The sequence below is a fragment of the Chiloscyllium punctatum genome, chromosome 13 (assembly GCF_047496795.1).
Source record: "Chiloscyllium punctatum isolate Juve2018m chromosome 13, sChiPun1.3, whole genome shotgun sequence".
In the NCBI taxonomy this organism is placed as follows: Eukaryota; Metazoa; Chordata; class Chondrichthyes; order Orectolobiformes; family Hemiscylliidae; genus Chiloscyllium; species Chiloscyllium punctatum.
This window is the reverse complement of record NC_092751.1, coordinates 12,306,400-12,326,184: the sequence shown is the minus strand read 5'-3', so window position 1 is coordinate 12,326,184 and position 19,785 is coordinate 12,306,400.

Genomic DNA, 19,785 nt, shown 5'->3' with positions numbered 1-19,785 from the left:
TTGCATTCTCTCGATCTTTTAGCTGAAATATGTAATAATGTTATCTGACTACGATACTGGATCATGTGAAGCCTCGTTGAACATTCTAGGGATTGTATGACTCCATCCCTGTAATCTGCTCCCAGTAGGAGCAATTTATAAAGCATAATTTGAAGATACGTTTGTATGTGTCCTCATAATTCTTGTCCAATAAATTCATGTCTTCAAAATATCTGTTTTAAAATAAGTACATCGTTCTCTTAAATTTGAATCCTTAGTTCTTGTCTCACATAACCGTAGGAAATGTCCATCAGCTATGCAACTAATACACTATCCTCAAGATCTTATATGGTTCAGTATGAACATCACCCATTCTCAATCCTGAAGTACTCTGGTCCTGTAGAGGTTTATAAAATGACGAGGGGTTTGGAAATGGTGACATTTCCCTGGTTTGGGGAATCCAAAACTAGATCACATAAATTTAAGGCGAGAGGGGAAAGATTTAAAAGAGACAAAAGTGGTAACCTTTTCATGAAGTGTATGGAATGAACTGTCAGAGGAAGTGTTGGAAGCTGGGACAATTACAGTATTTAAAGCCCATTGGTTTGGTGCGTGAAGAAGCAGTGTTCAGTGGGATATGGGCCAAATGCTGGCAAATGGGACTACATTAATTTAGCACATCCAGTTGGCGTGGACAAGTTGGACCAAAGTTTCTGTTTCCATGGTGTATGACAGAATAAGGCCTTCATTCCAGGGAAAAAAAAGTGAAGCATTTTTACAAAGACTCGAAAACAATTGAGTATATTTACTATTCAGTTTAGGGAATCATAGCTATGTACAATGTAACTAATGTGGCCTCAGGAATGCCCTGTACAGTTGCAGTAAAATGTCCTGACAGACTTTGTAAAAGTAGAGGCATTCCATATACTTTCCTAAACACTCGCTACTTTTGCATAATAACTTTGTTTGATGTCTGTACCTGGATTGATAAATCCCTTTGCACACTAAGTTTTGCGACCTCGTGCCATTTAAACAGTTTACATTTTTACCTTTCTCTCACAGTACAAACCTCGGTAGCCCAGCTTATACTGTTTCTGCTGAAGGATTGCACACTAAACTCCGCTGTCTATATCCCATTACAGACCCTCTACCTCCACTTGACATCTGATTGAATGAATATCCTGGTGGCTGAGCTAATTAAACTCCAATACAATCAGTGCCCACATCCACAGGTTCGAAATAGTTGTGGATCTTGCACTGATCTCTGAGGCACTACACGACGTTCAAGTTTTCCAATGTGAAAATAAACATTTATCCCTTATGTCAATTTCCTGGTAGTTACTCAGGGCTCCACGTTCCTATGAAGCAACCGAGAAAGGTTGGACGGCCTCCTCCTGTGCTGTGTATTGTACTCAAACTGCTGAATGACTTCATCCTCTCCTTTATAAATTCTTAGAAGGAACAGAGGTCTCCTCGTGTCTCATTGTACCGATCCTGACTGGCTGAATGGGATCTTCCTCTCTCTGTAACAGCCTCAAGAGGTTGAGAGAGAGAACAACACATGGGGCAGGAGCAGCAGTTGGCCACACAGCCCCTCAAGCCTGCTGCACCGTTCGGAATGTGCATTGTTGTCGTGATTATAACTACACATCCACTTCCTGTCTGTTCCCAATAAACATGGATTCTCTTGTTCATCAAAGGGCGACGGAACTCAACCTTGAGTGTTTTCAGGAACCCAGTCTTCACTGCTCCCTGGGGATGAGAACACCACAGATCACACAATCCTAAAGGGAAAGGAACATCCCCGTCTCAGTCTGAAATGGGAAGGTCCTTATTCTCAAAATGTGTTCCCCTCAAACCAATCACTACTGTTTCGAAACACAAGGACACAACAATTAGGAACAGATATAGACCATTCAGTCCCTCAAACCTGTTCACATTTCCATTAACTCTCTTCAATCAAATACTTACTAAATGGAGCCTCCACTGAATTTAAAGGAATTTTCCAGATACTATAAGCTCACAAGAGTGTAGGAAATAAGAACATAGAAAAATACGACACAGTACAGCACTTCAGCCTACACTGTTGTGCCTTGCCTTTAGCCTACTTTAAGATAAAACTAAACGACATACCCTTAATTTTAGTATCTTCCATGTGCCTATCCAAGAGTCATTTAACTCTCCCTAATGTATGTGATTTTACTACCACCGCTGGCAGTGCATTCCACGCACCCACCAATCTCTGTGTAAAAAAACCTGCCTTTGCCATCTACCAAAACCTTTCTCCAAACACCTTAAAATTATGCTCACCTCGTGACAATCATTTCCACCCTGGGAAGAAGTCTCTGACTATTTACTCTGTTTGTAACTCTCACCATCTTGTTCAGCTCTATCAAGTTTCCTCTCATCCTTCTTTACTCCAATGAGAAAAGCTATAGGTCCCTCAAACTTTCTTCATAATACAAGCCCTCTCGTCCAGGCAGCATCCTGGTAAATCTCCTCTACACCCGTTCTTCAGCTTCCACACCCTTTCTATAATGAGGCGATCAGAACATTTCAAATGTGGTCTCACCAGGGCTTTATAGACCTGCAGCATAATCTCCCGGCTCTTAAACTCAGTCCCACTGCTAATGAAAGCCAACACAACATACGCCTTGTTAACAACTTAGGTGGCAACTGAGAGACCTACAGACATGGACCCCAAGATCCGTTTTTTCCTCCACAGTTCTACAAATACTGCACTTGACCCAGTAATCTGCATTCAAATTCGACTTCCAGAATGAATCCCTTCACAAAATAGGACATTGGAACAGAATTAGGCCATTTAACTCCTTAGATCTGCTGAGCCGTTTGATCACGGTTAAAATGTTTCTCAGCCACATTCTCCTGCCTTCACCAACTGACCATTGATTCCCTTATTCACGAAAAACGTACTTATCTCTATCTTAAATAGACCACTGTGTTTTTTGTGTAAGTGTCCATCTCTGTATGTATATGTGCTGTGTGTTTAATGTGCCTATGTATCTTTGTATGCATCTCTGTGAAATGATGGCTCCGTTGGTTTGGGGCAAATCCATTGAAATTGAGATAAACCCCTACTCCCCCTCTTCACCTCTACGTCTGTCCATATTAAGTTTATAGTCATACAATGCCACCCTCTTCTGGTCTCTCCATGACGCTGCACAAGTGTCAGTTTTTTTTCTCTCTGTCAGAGGACATCAAATACTGTGAATCTCTCACATTGCACGGCTGTTTGGCTTTGCAAATATCTCTGGAGGCACAGAACAGTTTTGTCTGATACCTAGATATATTACCATCACCACTGGGTCAGTTTCAGGACTTTTCAATCCTTTCTCACTTACACCTTGTAGGGGTGAATTATAAAATATTTCAATTCAAAGAACATGTAATAAATTCATCGCATCACCTTACAGATGGTTTGGTCAGAATTGCTTGGACGCAGTTGCAGTGGAAATACTCTTTAAGGTGTACACTCTGTGTAACGAATAATCTTCAAAGACAAATCACTTCTACATTGCAGAGCGAGCACAGATATTACACAGGAGCATTCGCGACTCTGAGTGTCCTCAGTACAATGGTGATCCTCCCTATATCCAAGTCTGTGTGTGTGTGTGCGCGTGTGTGTGTGTGTGTGTGTGTGTGTGTGCATGTGCAGATGGTGCTGTCAGTTTGGATCGTGCTATAATCTACCTCCCTCTCCCCACCTCCTATTCTGAATCCCTTCTGGTTTTCTCCCTCCACTGCCATTAATGCAGTAGAGTGTGAAGGCCAGTAGAGGTGGACACTGCATCACTTTAAACACCACAGAGGCTGGCAGATCTGCACACGGCACACGGATACGCACAGAGACACGCAGATACACACAGGTATGAATATAGATACACAAGCACACATAGAGACTGGTGCGGTCACACAGATACTAAAGCAGACACACAGAGACAAATGCCGATACACTGATGCACATGCACACACAGATATACAGGCATCTGAACAGACAGATCACAAACACTGATGCACTGACGTTTATACAGACATGGAGAATCTGCCAGTATTTATTTTTCACGTGGTGACTTCCTCAATATTTCATTTGATCGTGTGGTGTGTGCCAATATTTCTGTTGATCCATAGGGATTCTTCTGCAACCTCACTATAGCTTTCACATCTTTCCTATAACAAGGCGAACAGAACTGAACACAATGTTCCAAGTGTGCTGTTACGACACAGCAATGAACCTGTTTTTTAATTAAACCAAACACCCAGAAAAGCTCACCTTGCCTTAGAATCTGTTCAAGCACGAGTGACAGAGAACTCGAAAATTCCACTATTTAAAGAAAAATAATCTCAATTTATTTCATAACTCCAAAAGTGAACATTGTACAACAAATATTCACAGCTCTAAGTTCCCTTTCTCTGAACTGTTTGTTATCTGCCTCCACCTCTATAACAATATACTGTTCCTTTTAAAAAATAACTAAACTAAAATTACATCATTTAATTTCAAAACCAGACAGTGGCTGTCATCTCCAGTGTCCTCCTCCTTTCAACTATGGATCTCGCTGGGTCGTCTTCTGTCTTTTACTGCAAGGGTGTTGCATGCAAAAAAAAACATAATTTTAATAGAGAATGTTTTGCATGGCAGTCTCTTTCGATGGCAGTTTACTCTCTGTCTACGTTTCATAATGCCTACCTCTTTATCCCCTCAACATCAAATCATCTCTGGTTAAATGTTGGGAAAACAGTAAATTCAAAATCTGTTGGATTTATTATCCTGAGGCATAATTTAAACAGATTCGTTAAATATGAAAAGTTGTCCAAAGAATAACCGAAACTCAAGGTATCTTTGTAACAGCCAAATGTTATATATTTTCAATTTTCCAAGTACATTCTAATACTGCTACCTAATCATATGACAGTTGCTTACAAGCTCTCATTGCAGAACAGCACTCAACTTCATCGAGTTGCAGCATAATATCACAGCTATGAAACTCAGTTCCCCGACTTGTGAAAGCCAACACACCTTGCGCCTTCTCAACAACCACATCAATTTGCATGGCAACTTTGTTGATCTGTGGACAAAGAAGCCAAGATCCATCTATTCCTCTACACTGCCAAGTATCCTGCCTTTAACCCTGTACTCTGTATGTAAAGTTTTCCTTCCAAAGTGAATGACTTCACACATTTCCACGTTTAACTCGATCTGCCACTCATCAGATCAGTTCTCTCAATGTCTTGTTGCAACGGACAACTTTCCACACTATCCACAGCTCCACCAACCTTCGTCCGCAAGCTTACTAACACACCCTCCCAATTCCCCATTCAACTTTGTTATAAAAGTCACAAAGAGCAGAGTTCCCAGAATCAATCCCTGCATAACACAACTGGTCAACGAGCACCAGGCTGAGTACTTTCTAACTACAACTACACTCTGTCTTTTATTGGCCAGCCAATTTTGTATCCAGACAGCCAGATTTTCCTGTATCCCATGCCTCGTTACTTTCTGAATGAACCTACAATTGGTACCTTTATCAAATGACTTGCTAAAATCCAATAACACCACATCCACTCTTCTACCTTCATCAATGTGTTTTTTTTTCATATCCTCAAAAAGTTCAATAAGACTTATGAGGCATGACCTGCTCCTTACAAAGGCATGCTGACTGCCTCTAATCAAAATATGGTTTTTCAAGCGATCATAACTCGTGTCTCTCAAATCCTCTCCAATACTTTGTCCATCACTGGCATAAGAATGATTGGCCTCTAATTCACAGGATTATCTCTATTCCCTTTCTTGAAGAAGGGAATAACATTTGCCAACCTCCTATCATCTGGCACGAATCCAGTGGACAGTGATGACACAAAGATCATCGCAAAACACGCAGCAATCTCTTCTCTCGCTTCCGAAAGTATCCTAGGTTTTTCTTTTCCCAGCTGGCGAAGAAGATTTGTCTATCCTTGTGATTCTCAAAATTGTCAGCACATCTTCCTGTTCTAGCACATCTGCCTGTTTCACACTGTACCCAAAAACATGAAAGTCCCTCTCAGTACTGAATACTGAAGCAAGGCATTCATTAGGGAGCTCCCAGAGGTCCTTAATGAATTTTGCCAGAACGGCGAGGAGAGAAGGAGAGGTGAAGTGAGTTTCCCGGCATTAAAAGGGACTTACCTCGGGAGTTGGGCCTCCATTTGCCGGGAGGTGCGAGGGAAGAGCGAAGGACTTCTGGCAAGTCATGTATTTGTGTGGTTGTGTTGCCCGATTGTGCGCCAGATTGGGGAGCAGGGTAAGGTAATGAGTTTTTTTTTATTCCTTATTTTTTTCAACAGTCTCTTTGGGAATTTAGAATAGTGGGAATGCAAGTTAGGGCAGTTGAATGTTTCTCCTGCAGAATGTGGGAGGTAAAGGTCACCACGTGTCCCTGCTGACTACATCTGCGGGAAGTTCGCCCAACACCAGCTGCTCGAAAACTGCGTTAGGGAACTGGAGCTTGAGCTGGATGAACTTAGGATCATTCGGGAGGCAGAGAGGTTTATTAAGAGGAGTTACTGGGAAGTAGTCACTCCTAAGGTACAAGAAAAATGCAAATGATTTATAGTTGCGACGGAAAGGGAACCGGCAGGCAGTGCAGGGATCCCCTTTGGCCAGTCCCCTCAACAATAAGTATACCGGTTTGGATACTGGTGTGGGGGGGGAATCTTACCATGGGAAAGCAGTGGGGTAGAGGGTTCTGGAACAGAGTCTGTCCCTGCTGCTCAGAAGGGAAAGGGGAAGATGAGCAGAGCAGTAGTCACTGGGGACTCCATTGTTAGGGGGACAGATAGAAGGTTCTGTGGGGAGGAGGGAAACTCATGGTTGGTGTGTTGCCTCCCAGGTGCTAGAGTCCGTGATGTCTCTGATCGTGTTTTTGGGATCCTTAAGGGGGAGGGGATGCAGTCCCAAGTCGTGGTCCACATAGGCACCAACGACATAGGTAGGACGAGAGATGGGAATTTTAGGCAGAAATTCAGGGAGCTAGGATGGAAGCTTAGAGCTAGGACAAACAGAGTTAGTGGCTGTGGTTTGTTGGCCGTGCCACGTGCTAGTGAGGCAAAGAATAGGGAGAGAGGGAAAGGTGAACACGTGGCTACAGGATGGTGCCCAAGGGAGGGTTTTGGGTTCATGGATAATTGGGGCTCTTTCTGGGTTAGGTGGAACCTCTACAAGCAGGGTGGGCTTCATCTGAACTGGAGGGGTACCAGTCTCCTGGGGTGGAAAATTCGCTAAGACTATTGGGGTGGGCCTAAACTAATCCAGTCGGGGAATGGGAATCAAAATTGTCGTTCGAGTATAGAAAAGGTTGAGAGTAGGGAGGACCAAATCAAGTTTTAGGGATGCAAGATGGCACCGGCAAGCAAGAGGTTGATTTGAAGGGTGTCCACTTCAACGCCAGGAGCACCCGGAATAAGGTGGGTGAACTTGCAGCGTGGATTTGTACCTGGAACTTCAATGTTGTGGCCATTTCGGAGAAATGTTTAAGAGCAGGGAGAGGAATGGTTGTTGATTTAGATGTTTCAGGAAGAACAGAGAATATGGTAAAAGAGGGGGAAGTGTGGCATTGTTGGTCAAGGACAGTATTACAGTTGCAGAAAGGATGTTGAGGGACTCGTCAACGGAGGTTGTATGGGCAGAAATTAGAAACAGGAAAGGAGAGGTCACCCTATTGGGAGTTTTCTATAGGCGTCCGAATAGTTCCAGAGATGTAGAGGAAAGGATAGCAAAAATGATTCTCGATAGGAGTGACAGAGACAGGTTAGTTGTCATGGGGGACTTCAACTTTCGAAATATTGAACGGAACACTATAGTGCGAGTACTATAGATGGGTTAGTTTTTGTCCAGTGTGTGCAGGAGGGCTTCCTGACACATTATGTAGACAGGCCAACAAGACAGATTAGATTTGATAGTAGGTAATGTGCCCCGTCAGGTGTTAGACTTGGAAATAGGTGAGCACTTTTTTGATAGTGATCACAATTCTGTTATGTTTACTTTTGTGATAGAAAGGGGTAGGTGTATACCACTGGGCAAGAGTTGCAGCTGGGGGAAACGCAATAACGATGCCATTTGGCAAGATTTAGGAGGCATAGAATGGAGAAGGAAACTGCAGTGCATGGGCACTTTAGAAATGTGGAGCCTATTCAAGGAAAAGCTACTGTGTGTCCTAGATAAGTATTTACCTGTCAGGCAGGGAGGAAGCTGTTGAGCGCGGGAGCCGTTGTTTACGAATGAAGTGGAAACTCTGGTCAAGAGGAAGAAGGCAGCTTATGTTAGTATGAGATGTGAAGGCTCAGTTGGGGCGCTTGAGGGTTACAAGGTAGCCAGGAAAGACCAAAAGAGAGAGCTCAGAAGAGCCAGGAGGAGACATGAGAAGTTGTTGTCGGATAGGATCAGGGTAAACCATAAGGCTTTCTATAGGAATTTAAGGAACAAAAGAATAATGAGAGTTAGATTTGGGCCATCCATCATCTCCCAGTAGGTCGACGTCAACGTTGCCATTTGCAGTCGGAGGATATATATGGTGGTTGAGAGCAATGGGATCCCTGGGAACATCAGGGAGATGTAGCAACACTTCCCGTGTCTGATCGGGTCAGAATGAACCCTCCAGTACAGACTGCATCACTAAGTCCTGTAGTCTTTCTCCGTTTCAGGAAGATACTGCCTGCCATTCTTCCTAAAAGTAGACAGACTATATATTACTTTTAATCCCATTTGCTAAACTTTTATCCATTGACTTCACCTGTCCATAGCTGAAAAATGTGTTGTTGGAAAAGCGCAGCAGGTCAGGCAGCATCCAAAGGTCAGGAGAATCGACATTTCAGGCATCAGCGTTTTTTTCGTGCCCGAAACGTCGATTCTCCTGATCTTTGGATGCTGTCTGACCTGCTGCGCTTTTCCAGCAACACATTTTTCAGCTCTGATCTCCAGCATCTGCAGTCCTCACTTTCACCTATCCATATCCAATTACAGATTCTCCACCTTCCCTTGATAATTTAGTTTCTGTTTATCTTAGTCTATTCGGTAAACTTAGTTACAGTACATTTGTTGCACTCCTCCTGATCATTGATACAGATTGTAAAGAGCTGTGGACCCTGTATTGGTCACTGTGTGACTCCACTGGTGACATTCTGTCAAACTGACGAAGGCAGATTCTTCCTGAATGCCTGCTTCCTGTCTAATAACCAGTCCTTCCCCATTTATATGTAACACATTCAAAGTGCTGAATAAGAACCAGGAACAATCCAGCCTCTCAGGCAAGTTCTGCCATTGAATCCAATCATGGCTGATGTCATTGCAGTCTCAGTTCCACGTTCGTGTCCGCTCTCCATATTTCTTTAGTTACTCAATATCCCAGCGTCTACTGCACTCTGGGGCAGTGAATTACACAGATTCCCATCCCTTTGAGAGAAGTAGGTTCTCCTCACCCCTGTTTAAATTCTCCCCACCTCATTATAATACTACGGTTTTCGGATCCTTCGAGATTGTCTCACATGAGGAAATATCCACTTCACATCTACATTGTCAATCACCTTTAACATCTTCCAGACCTCTGACATCTCCTCTCATTTTTCTATACTCCAGGCAGTGTTGGCCTGAACGGCTCAATCTCTCTTCAGAGGACAAACTCCTCATCTTTGGAGTCAATCGAGTAAACCACTTCTGAACTGCCTCCATGGCAAATACATCCCTCCAACAGTCAGGACACCAAGACTGCACACAGTACTCAGTTGTGATCTCACCCCTCCCTAGTTTTAGAAATAAATGCCATAATTGCACTTGCCTTTCTCATTATCTGCTGTACCTACATCTGAGTATTCTGTAGTATGGACGCCGACAGTCATATCCCCCTGTACCTAATCATTCTGAAGTCTCTCTCCATTTGGATAATAATTTGCCTTTCTGCTACACTGATCCAAATGGATACACTCATACTTTTCGTTGTTCAGTTTCTTCTGTCAAATGTTGCCCCAACCTATCCATATACATTTTCTAATTTCTTGCATCTTCATTGCAATTTCCCAACTGAGTTAGTTTCATCTGTTAATTTGGTTATAACATGTTCTATCCTCTCAACTATGTAAGACTATAGATTGCAAACAGTTGGGGCCTGGAGACCAAGACACATGGTTTCCTAAAAGTTGAATTTTGCCACATTTCCCATATTTTTCCATCTCATTGCATTGTGTTGCCTCACCAAGCCTCTATCCATGCTGATAAATTACTTTTAATCATAAATGATCTTATTCTGCAGATTAATCATTTGTGCAGTTATTCAATGCCTTCTGGAAGTCCAAATATTTCATCTCTAGGATCCCCATGATCCAAATCATGTTGATTCTGATGGTTTGTGGTTAGACTTTTCAAATGTCTTGTCATTAATTCTTGAATAATCGACTTTACCAATATTTCTTAAATTTCAACAGTTTTTGCACTACTCTATATTCCATCGTGACGGTGATAATTCTAAATTCTTACTGCTCTATAATCTCTTTGTTTGCTCCAATCCTGTGTAATTGGCACATGGTGTGAAATGACCTGCTCTGATTGCTCTGTAAGAGGTCGGAGTCGCTGAATGGACTCATTCTCTTCCTTGTGCACAAAATCGATGGGCTGATGTCTTTCTGGTGTTCCACATCACCATCTCGATGGTCTGCCTGACCTCCTCCTGTTGATACATAAGAGCCGTGAGGGCTTATGCAATCTTCCTGTTGCTGTGTAACAGTTTAAGGGGCTAAAAAAAACTTCTCATATTCCTCCATCACAGGCTGAAGGTACTGAACGGTCTCTATTGCATCCCTGATGTAGGACTGAGGGAATGATTGGCCTTCTTCTGTTCCCATACATGAGACACGTGAGGTAAACTTCTTCCTCCTTTCCCATAAGAAATCTTATAGTTTGCATCCTTCTCCAATTCCCGTGCAACAGGCTCAATGGGACTGAATATCCTCCTGGTATCCCAGTGCACCAATCTCCAGTCCCTGTGTGACCTCTTCCAGTTCCTATGTTACAGACTTGAGGAGGCTGAATAGACTGATCTGATTGTTGCATAACAGGGTACTGCACTGCATGGTCTATTCTGGGCCTAGTCTTATCGACTCGAGGAGCTGACTGGCCTCCTCCCGTAACTGTATATCAGACTCCAGAGACTGAATAGCCTCTTCCAGTACTAGTGTAACAGGGTCAATGTCATTCGAGACACTACCTCCTAATAAATGACAGAAGGTGCTGAACGAGAGAGTGCCCCTACTCTGAAGCACTCTCGTCTCCATATCTGACTTACAGAGACGAACCATTTATATAGTCTTTTTTCTTTATAAAGTCCTGAAGCTGAAAGTAACAAAAGAGGTCCCTCCCAGATACCTCATATTCCTGGCTCAGCTGCTCAAAATTCATCATGACCTCCACGTCAAAAAATTCTCCCAAACAGGAAACTCCTCTGGACTCCCAGAGCCTAATGCCAGAATCCATCAATCCCGATTGGAATCCTACAATGGGAGTGAAAGCCAAAGTTTTTTGTTTTGTAAAGTGCCCTCAAATTGTCCCACCTTTCTCCATGCTTTCACTGTGTTATGGACAATCGGTTTCTGCAATTCTCCATAACAGTCCTCATCTTGTCCATGAACAACAGATTAATGAGGGAACAATTTGTCTAGAAGGCCTCGATATCCAGCCAAATTGACCATGGGTCTTGACAAGCCCCATCAGCCTAAGCAAGGAACTTAGTTGGTATTTCTTAAACTATGGAAAATCGACGCACCCCCATTCACTGTCGAAGCTGCAATTTGTCCAGCTTAATAAGAGGCAATCTGTGACGTCAGATGAAAGATCAAAGCCAACTGTTAATTCTCCGTAGTGCCTGCCTGGGCAGCGTCAAAGGGAGAATTGGCATGGGGTATCGTAAACAAGGAAGGACATTCATTGTCACCAGAGTTAACCCAAACAGGATATTGGAAGATTATGTCTTACCTTCTCTCGCAACTGCACGAAGTTAGCTTTATATAATTGATCGAAGACTTGGATGATAAATATACCTAAACCTCCTTGTCACCAACTGGAAGGGAATCAGATTCCATCCCAAGGTCGGGTACTCCAATAAGACCCTCAAAAGGGATGGCCTCTGATTTCATAAAATTTATTTTATACCCTGAGAAAGATCCAAATGAATTAATCATTCGTATTAAACAGGACACAGATATCATTGGGTTAGTTAGAAAGAGAGGAACGCCATCTGCTTAAAGGGTGATCTTATTCCTTCTTGGTCCTACCTCCATGGCTGGGATATTGGCGTGCCTCCGGATGCCAACGGCTCAATCATTAATGTAAATGGTAACAGTGAAAGAGGGCAACTTTGTTGGCTGCCACTGTCAATGATAAGATTATCAGACCTTCTGCCATTAGTGAAATTCGCTGCTTTCAGGTCACTATATAACACTGCCACCCACCTGGCGAAGACCCCTCCAAGACCAAACCATTCAAAGACATAAAAGATGCACATCTACTCCATCCGGTCAAATGCTTTCTCTGCATCCAGGGTTACTACCGAGCCTGGAATCGAACCTTGCAGGTACACTGGAACCATATTTAGCACTCTTCTAATATTATCAGAGGACCTACGGCCCCTAATAAAAATCGTCCTCTTTCACAATGGACCTTCAAAGCCAGCATTTTCGACAAAATGTTAAAGTCCACATTTAATAATGAAATAGGCACATACAAAGTGCAATCCTCTGGGACTTTCTCTCTCTTGAGAATAAGATGAATATTTCCATCTCTCAGAGAGGATGGGAGGCAATCCTGATTGGACAATAATTGTACATATCCAACACTGGCCCAGCCAGCATGTCTATGAACTCCTTCTAAGTTACAGACGGTCTGACAAAATATGGTGTATCAGCTCTCTTCAGCCGAGCCTCAAGCATACGCTGCTGCTCTCCCTTCTGCTGCTTCTGAGTCACTGAGTAAGAAATAATCAAACCCCTTGAATAGGCCTTGGCAGTCTCCCAGAGCACCGTCGGATTACTGGTCGTGCACAAGTTCATGTTCCAAAAACATTCAAATTCCCCCGACAAATACTCAGTGAATTTGCGATCCTTCAGGAGGAAAGGATCCACGTGCCAGTGCCGTGAGCCTGACGCATCGCCACTATCCTTGACCTCCATGTACACTACCACATGATCAGAAATGGTTCCCAATTCTAAAGGACAGCATCGAATTTTAAAAGAAAAATGGGCAAACAACATGTCAATCCTAGTAAATCATTTATGTGGGTTAGAAAAAAATGGTGAAGTCCCTATCTTCAGGGTGAAGACATCTCACACATCGACCAACCCAGCTACCTATTCAGGTCCAATAGATGTGGCGGGGAAATACCTCCGATACCCCTTGACACCCTATCCACCTCCGGGTCCACACGTCAATTAAAGTTTCCCCTCAATTGTACGACCCAAGATGTTTCCAGTACCTGTTTTTCTCTATCGTGCTGGAGTTGCACAAGGACCAGACAGGGATACTGGTCCGATCCGGGCCTGCACACTGCGACCCGGTGGGCCCGCTCAACCCGCACCCAGTCTGCCCTGACTTCCAGTTTCAAAAATAGTGTGAGCCATTGTTCCATGAAACTGACGAGCTGGCTTTCTTGTTCCCGTTCCGACAGCCTGACCAAGCTGATGTTCTTCTGACGGTTCCAATTTTCGGGGTCCTCGACTTGCACTGCTAAGGCCTGTACCTACCATTCTAGGGCTTGGACCCGACCCGCTGAGGATTCTGCCATGGTTTCCAAAGCCGCAGACCACTCTTCTACCTCCACGACATGTGGCCCGAGATGCTGGATCTCCTTGTCATACTTCTGCAGCTTGGCTGAGATCAGTTCCAGCATGGTTCAGGTCTCCTCCATTGCTGAATAACCAGCGTAAAATTATGATCCATTTCGAAACCATGGGGTAATCATTATATGAAACTGGTGATCATTGATAGACTGTAACACGAGAGCTTCACATCTGTTTTAGTTGGGAGAAGGAAGATGCAGGTACAGAATTTAAGAAGATGGACTGGGAAGCTCTCGAACAGATTGATATAAGATGCAAGTTGGGATTGATGGTTTTGGATAATGTAAAGTCCTTATGAGTTGTATCGCAGGATGCTGTTGGAGACAGGAGAGGAAATGTCCTGACCTAAATGTTTTAGTCTAATCTGACCACACAAGGTAGGTGCTAGAGGACTGGAGAACAGCTATGTGGTCCCAAGTTACTGGAAAGGTGGTATTGAAAGACCAGTGTCTCGTTGTGTAACACAGCGAGCAGTGCAGTGTATCAAATTATTTGTGATATTCATAAATGATGTAAATGTGAATATGGAGGGGGTGGTGGGGTGGGGGCTAAACATAATAAGTAATTTTGTGTTTGACACAAAGATTGGCCAGGTGGTTGACAGTGAGGAGGAAGGCCTTATGTTACAGGAAAATACAGATAGAATGGTCACATGGTCAGAGCAATGGCAGATGGAATGGAACCCTGATAAATATGAGGTGATGCACTTTGTAAGAAGTAACCAGCCAGGGAAGAATTCAATGAATAGCAGAACACTAGGGACGTCATAGGGTGTTTCTCCACACATTCGTGAACGTGACTGGACAGTATAATAGCCAGTTAAGAAATCCCACGGGACGATAGGCATAGTGTTTATTCATCGAGGCGACAAAATAGGAGTTAAACATGCCATTGGTTAGGCCATAGATAGAATACTGTGTGCAGTTCTGGCAGCCACATTAGAGGAAGTGTTTTGGTTTCTCAGTAACACCAGAAACTATTGAGGTCTCCACAGAGTTGGACGCTTCAGTGGAAGTCTCCTGGCTGCAACTTTCTCTAAATTTTCACTTGATTTGTTTTCCCTCCTCGATTGGAACACTGCATCTGAGAATCTGTGTCTGATCTTTCCTTTTTGCCAAGTTCATGTATCAGAACACTTAATTATTAATAGAGTCGAGGCCAACGCCTTCAAATATTTTTGAGGAGCTCTGCTGTCGTACATAACACGTGACTCCTTCACTTCCTGTATAATTGGTTGGAGGCACAAAGTAGACTATCTCTACACTTCTCCAATAATTTCATTGAGCTGAAAGACTTCCTCATATTCCTGTGAATCTAGCGTGAGGAGCTGAATAATCACCGCATTTTATCTGTGGAAATGTGCAGTGTCCAGCAGCACTGTTGCATGAATGTTACCGATACTTCCAACAGCCCACGCCTAAATGTTGTCCAGGTCTTGCTGCACATGGACACAGACTAGTTCAGGAGCTGAAGGGGAACATTTTTCCTGAATATTGTGAGACCTTCAATGAACACCCTCACTTCTAATCTTTATGAAGCAGCTAAAGATGTTTGTGCTGAGGAAGCTACCTTGAGGATCTTTCGCAGACATGTCCAGGACTGCATGGATTTTTGTACACAAACCACAATCATTGTGCGTTATGCTTTAAATCACTCTAACCAGGGAAGTTTACTACTCATTCCCATTAAGTGCGATCCTGGTCAGGCTCTTTGACACCATCCTTAGTTAAATGATGCCTTGATGTCAGGGCCAGTCACTCTTCCCTGAGCCCTTGGGTTCACGTCTTTTGCTCATATCAATTGGGCACAGTGTGGGATAGGGAGTGCTTTTTGACCAGTCAGAGTTGAGGGCTCAGACACGAATTGAACACGAAAGAGGATATTAGACCTTATGATCTTATTGTGGGAGAAGATCTGCTTGTGAGTTGGGGTGGCGAGGGGGGTGAGTGGCCTGTGGATGAATGTTTGTGGCTTTCTCACGTTCTATTATTGGAAAGTAGAGGCTGTTATTTTCCTGGAAGCTCTGGTGTTGAATATTACCAGATTGTCTGGACAATCGCTGGATGAGGAATGGGGGCTGTATTCACAGTGAAACTGGGTCTACAACTTGACCAACAAACGAAACCCAAGTTGCAGAAAAGGGAAGCTCAGTTACGAGTGATGAGGACCCTCTTTCATATCACTGCCTGGGTTTTCCTACTACATTTTAAAACCAGACCAAACTGGGTTTGACAGTTTTGAGGGGCTGAATGGCCTCCTCTGTTTCTGTGAAAGGAGTAAATAGCCTCTAATTGCTCCTGTCTAGCAGGTTTGATGTGCTGAATGGAACACAGAAACATGGCACTGAGGAGCAGTAGTGGGTCATTGGACACTTTGAGCGTTCTCTACCAGGGACTAAGATTGTGGCTGATCAGGTTGTGGCCTCAGCTCCACTTTCCTGGCTGTGTGCTATTATCCAAGAATCCCTTCTCTGTCCAATATTTAACTAACTTAGCATTGAATAAATATAAACAAAGAGACATCTCAAACTTGTGGGGAAGAGAATTCCGACTTGAAATGCCTGTTTAGAATTTCTGCTCATCCCTCCTATAGAGTCATAAAGCATGCAAATGTGGAAGTGCTGACCAGATATCCCATTATGACCGAGTCTGATTTGAGAGCATTTGTCTCATATTCCTCTAAACCTCCTTCTTCAAATCCCCATCAAGATGCCTACCTCTACCATTTCCTTTGGGAGATAATGTCATATGGATACCTCCCTCTGTATGAAAACATTGCATCTAAGTTCCCTCTAAATTATTTCCCCTCGTACCTTAAAACAGGCCTCCAGTCTGAAAAGCAATCCTCTACCAACCTCTGTCTCCTCCCTTCAATCTAATTTTGTATTCAATTGGCTTGGGTGCGCTGGTTCCCATGTGACCTAATCTTACTAACTTGCCTAATATGCAGATTCTTGTCGAACAACTTGTTCCAATCTGTATGGAAAACATCTACAATACTGCCTTCATCAATCTGCTTTGTCACCTCTTTAACAAACTCAGTCAAATTCGTACAACGTGATTTCTCATGCAAAAAGGCATGGTGACTATCCCCAATCAATCTTTGCCTTTGAAAATGCATGCAATTGGCTATCCCTCAGAGACCCCTCCAACAACTTAACCACCACTGATGTCAGGCTCACTGGTTCAGAGTTCCTTGGGTTGTTGGGTAACTGCTTTATTTTCTACAGCCACTCTTCCATTGGTCTCAGCAAATTATCGGTGTAACCAGTTTGATGATATGGCCAATGTTATAGGTCTCACATTGGGTCAGGGTCATCCTCGGAAGAGGTCAGGTTGATTTCCTTCATTTGTTAAAACAACAAATTCACGACGAAAACAAAGTTCCTCAAACTTTGATGGAAAGGTGAATGTCAAACAGAATAGAAATTTTCAAAAAATATACATTGACATTTCCATTTCTGAAAATACAGAGGAGCACAAACATACACAGACACAAACACACAGATACATACACAGACAAGCACACTCAGACACACACATACACACACACAAACAGTCATATACACACAGACACACTCATACGCACAAGAACACAGACATAAAAACATGGACACACATGCACAAGTATGCGCACAAACACAGACAAATGCATGTACATTAGACTGTAAATAATTACAGCAGAGTAAAAGGCCATTTGGCCCATCCAGTCTAATGAGCTACTGATCATGGCTGACATGCTTTTCAAGCCAATTCTCCTGCCTTCTCACAACAAGCCTTGATCCCATCATTAAGCATAACTTATCTACTTATATCCAAAAGATGCTAATGTGTCTGTGTGTCCGTGTGGGTCTGTGTGCATGTGTTGTCTCTGTGTGTGTCCCAGTGTCCTGCCCTGTGCTCCATGTTGGAGGGTGGGGTTTTAACAGTTTTGAGGCACATCTTTGTAACTTGCTCTGTGCCTATCCATTGAATGCCTGCGTTAATCATTGTCTGCTGCTCATGTGCTCAGTAACATGAGGAATCCCCACAACTATTCGTGATTCAGACCAGGTTTCTCACTTGCATTTTACTGACATTTGACTTAACTCTCGTTTTTGTACACTCGTGGAAGTGCTGGGGATGGTTTCCTGGAGGCTGTGTTTTAAACTGCTGTGGAAATTCAGGAAGACCAGAGACTTTGGTGACCCAACTCTGGATGAAACATGGTGACTGTAGTTACAGTATCTGGATCTGCAACATGACCAACAAATGGAGCAGAGACTGCAGAGAGGGGAATCTCTGTAAAATGGAATGAGAGAATCACAATCAGATCAGCCATGTTTTTGAAGAATGTTGGAGCAGGATTGAATGGCTTGCTCACGCAACTTATTCAGATATTTCTGTTAGTAACAAGCCAATTTCCCTTTTCTCCCAGTGTCCAAGACAGGTGGGTAGTGAGTCCCCTCCTCCTGTTCCTGGGGAACAGAAATCTGGGGCCTCACTAGCTTCCAGATTTCTCTGTATCCCAGTCTCGAGCAGTTGAGTGACTGCCTCCTGTTCCTGTGTCTCAGTATCGAGCAGTTGAGTGACTAACTCCAGTTCCTGTGTCCCAATCTCGAACAGTTGTAAGACTGTCTCCTGACCCTGTGTCCCAGAATCGAGCAGTTGAGTGACGACCTCCTGTCTCTCCCTGTTCCTGAGCAGCAGTTTGAATGCTCTGAATGATGTCACAAGGTTAAGAAAGGACTTGATAACAGCGAATTTCAAACTTGGAGCAGCATTAGACAAAGGGATCTAGAAACTTCTCCACCAAACATTTTATGCAGCCCGTCTGTTATTTTATTCCTGCCCCCTTTCATAAACAGGGTGAATCATACACAACAGTGCATTGTACCGACAATACTCCCACATACAGGGAAAACAGATTAAAAAGATTAAAAATATTGTAGTCTATCCCTCAGCAACCCTCATCCATTCCATCCAAACCAAGGCTGCATAAATCTTTAAACCGTATTTTGTAATGAATTAGTGCAGTAAATGTCACACTTTAAGACTATAGTCACTGACTACAGCCCTGCACCTTTCACCAAGATATTCTTCAGAAAGTGCGCGGGCGGACTGACCACGTGATGCTGATGTGGAATCCCAGTTCTCTCCAAGATATTCCCCTCCCGGTTTGAAATTAATTTCCTTCTAAATGTAAACTACAAATCCCACATTCAAGCTCATTTGCAAGGCTTGCAGAGCGGATTATATTCCTGCTTTATCTGAACACACTGAGGGTGCATTTGGCAGACAGAGGGATCCTGAGGCTGGGATTTGCTGTTTAGCTGGTGCCAGAGACGGACTCCCATAACAGTGAACGGGAGCTCACTTTATAAAGAAAGGGGCACAATTCACTAATTGTGTTGCAGCGAAATTGCATTTAATAAACACACCTTTATTAGATAACTGCCTGTATATTGAATGGAGGATCAAAATTGATGGACCAAAGCGATTACGATAGATTTGATTTTATACGTTCCGATGTTTAAACATACTAAAGGATATGAACACTGTGTGGGGGAAACTGAATTGAGATTTTCACCATGAACTAGAATGGAAGATGCTCAGTCTGTTGAATGACCTACTCCTTTCCCTATGTTTCTGTGCAGTCTGTGGGAAAGCTCTGTAAATCCTGCCACCTGCTCTCAAATGTTAGGAAGGAAATCTCTGCAGAGTCAACACGGTAGTATTTCCCGTTCCAATACTGAGGCTGGTGCCAGGTGCTCTGTACAGTGTTATCCGTTAAGACCCCGGAACAGTTTGATACAATAGAGTGTCTTGCTTGTCTGTTTCCGAGACCATTGAAGAGTTTCTCACATGTCTGTGTGTCTGGAGTCACTTTTAGGCCAGACCAGGAAAGCACAGGCGATTCACTTCCTGAAAGTACATTGAGGAAGGAAATTGGTGT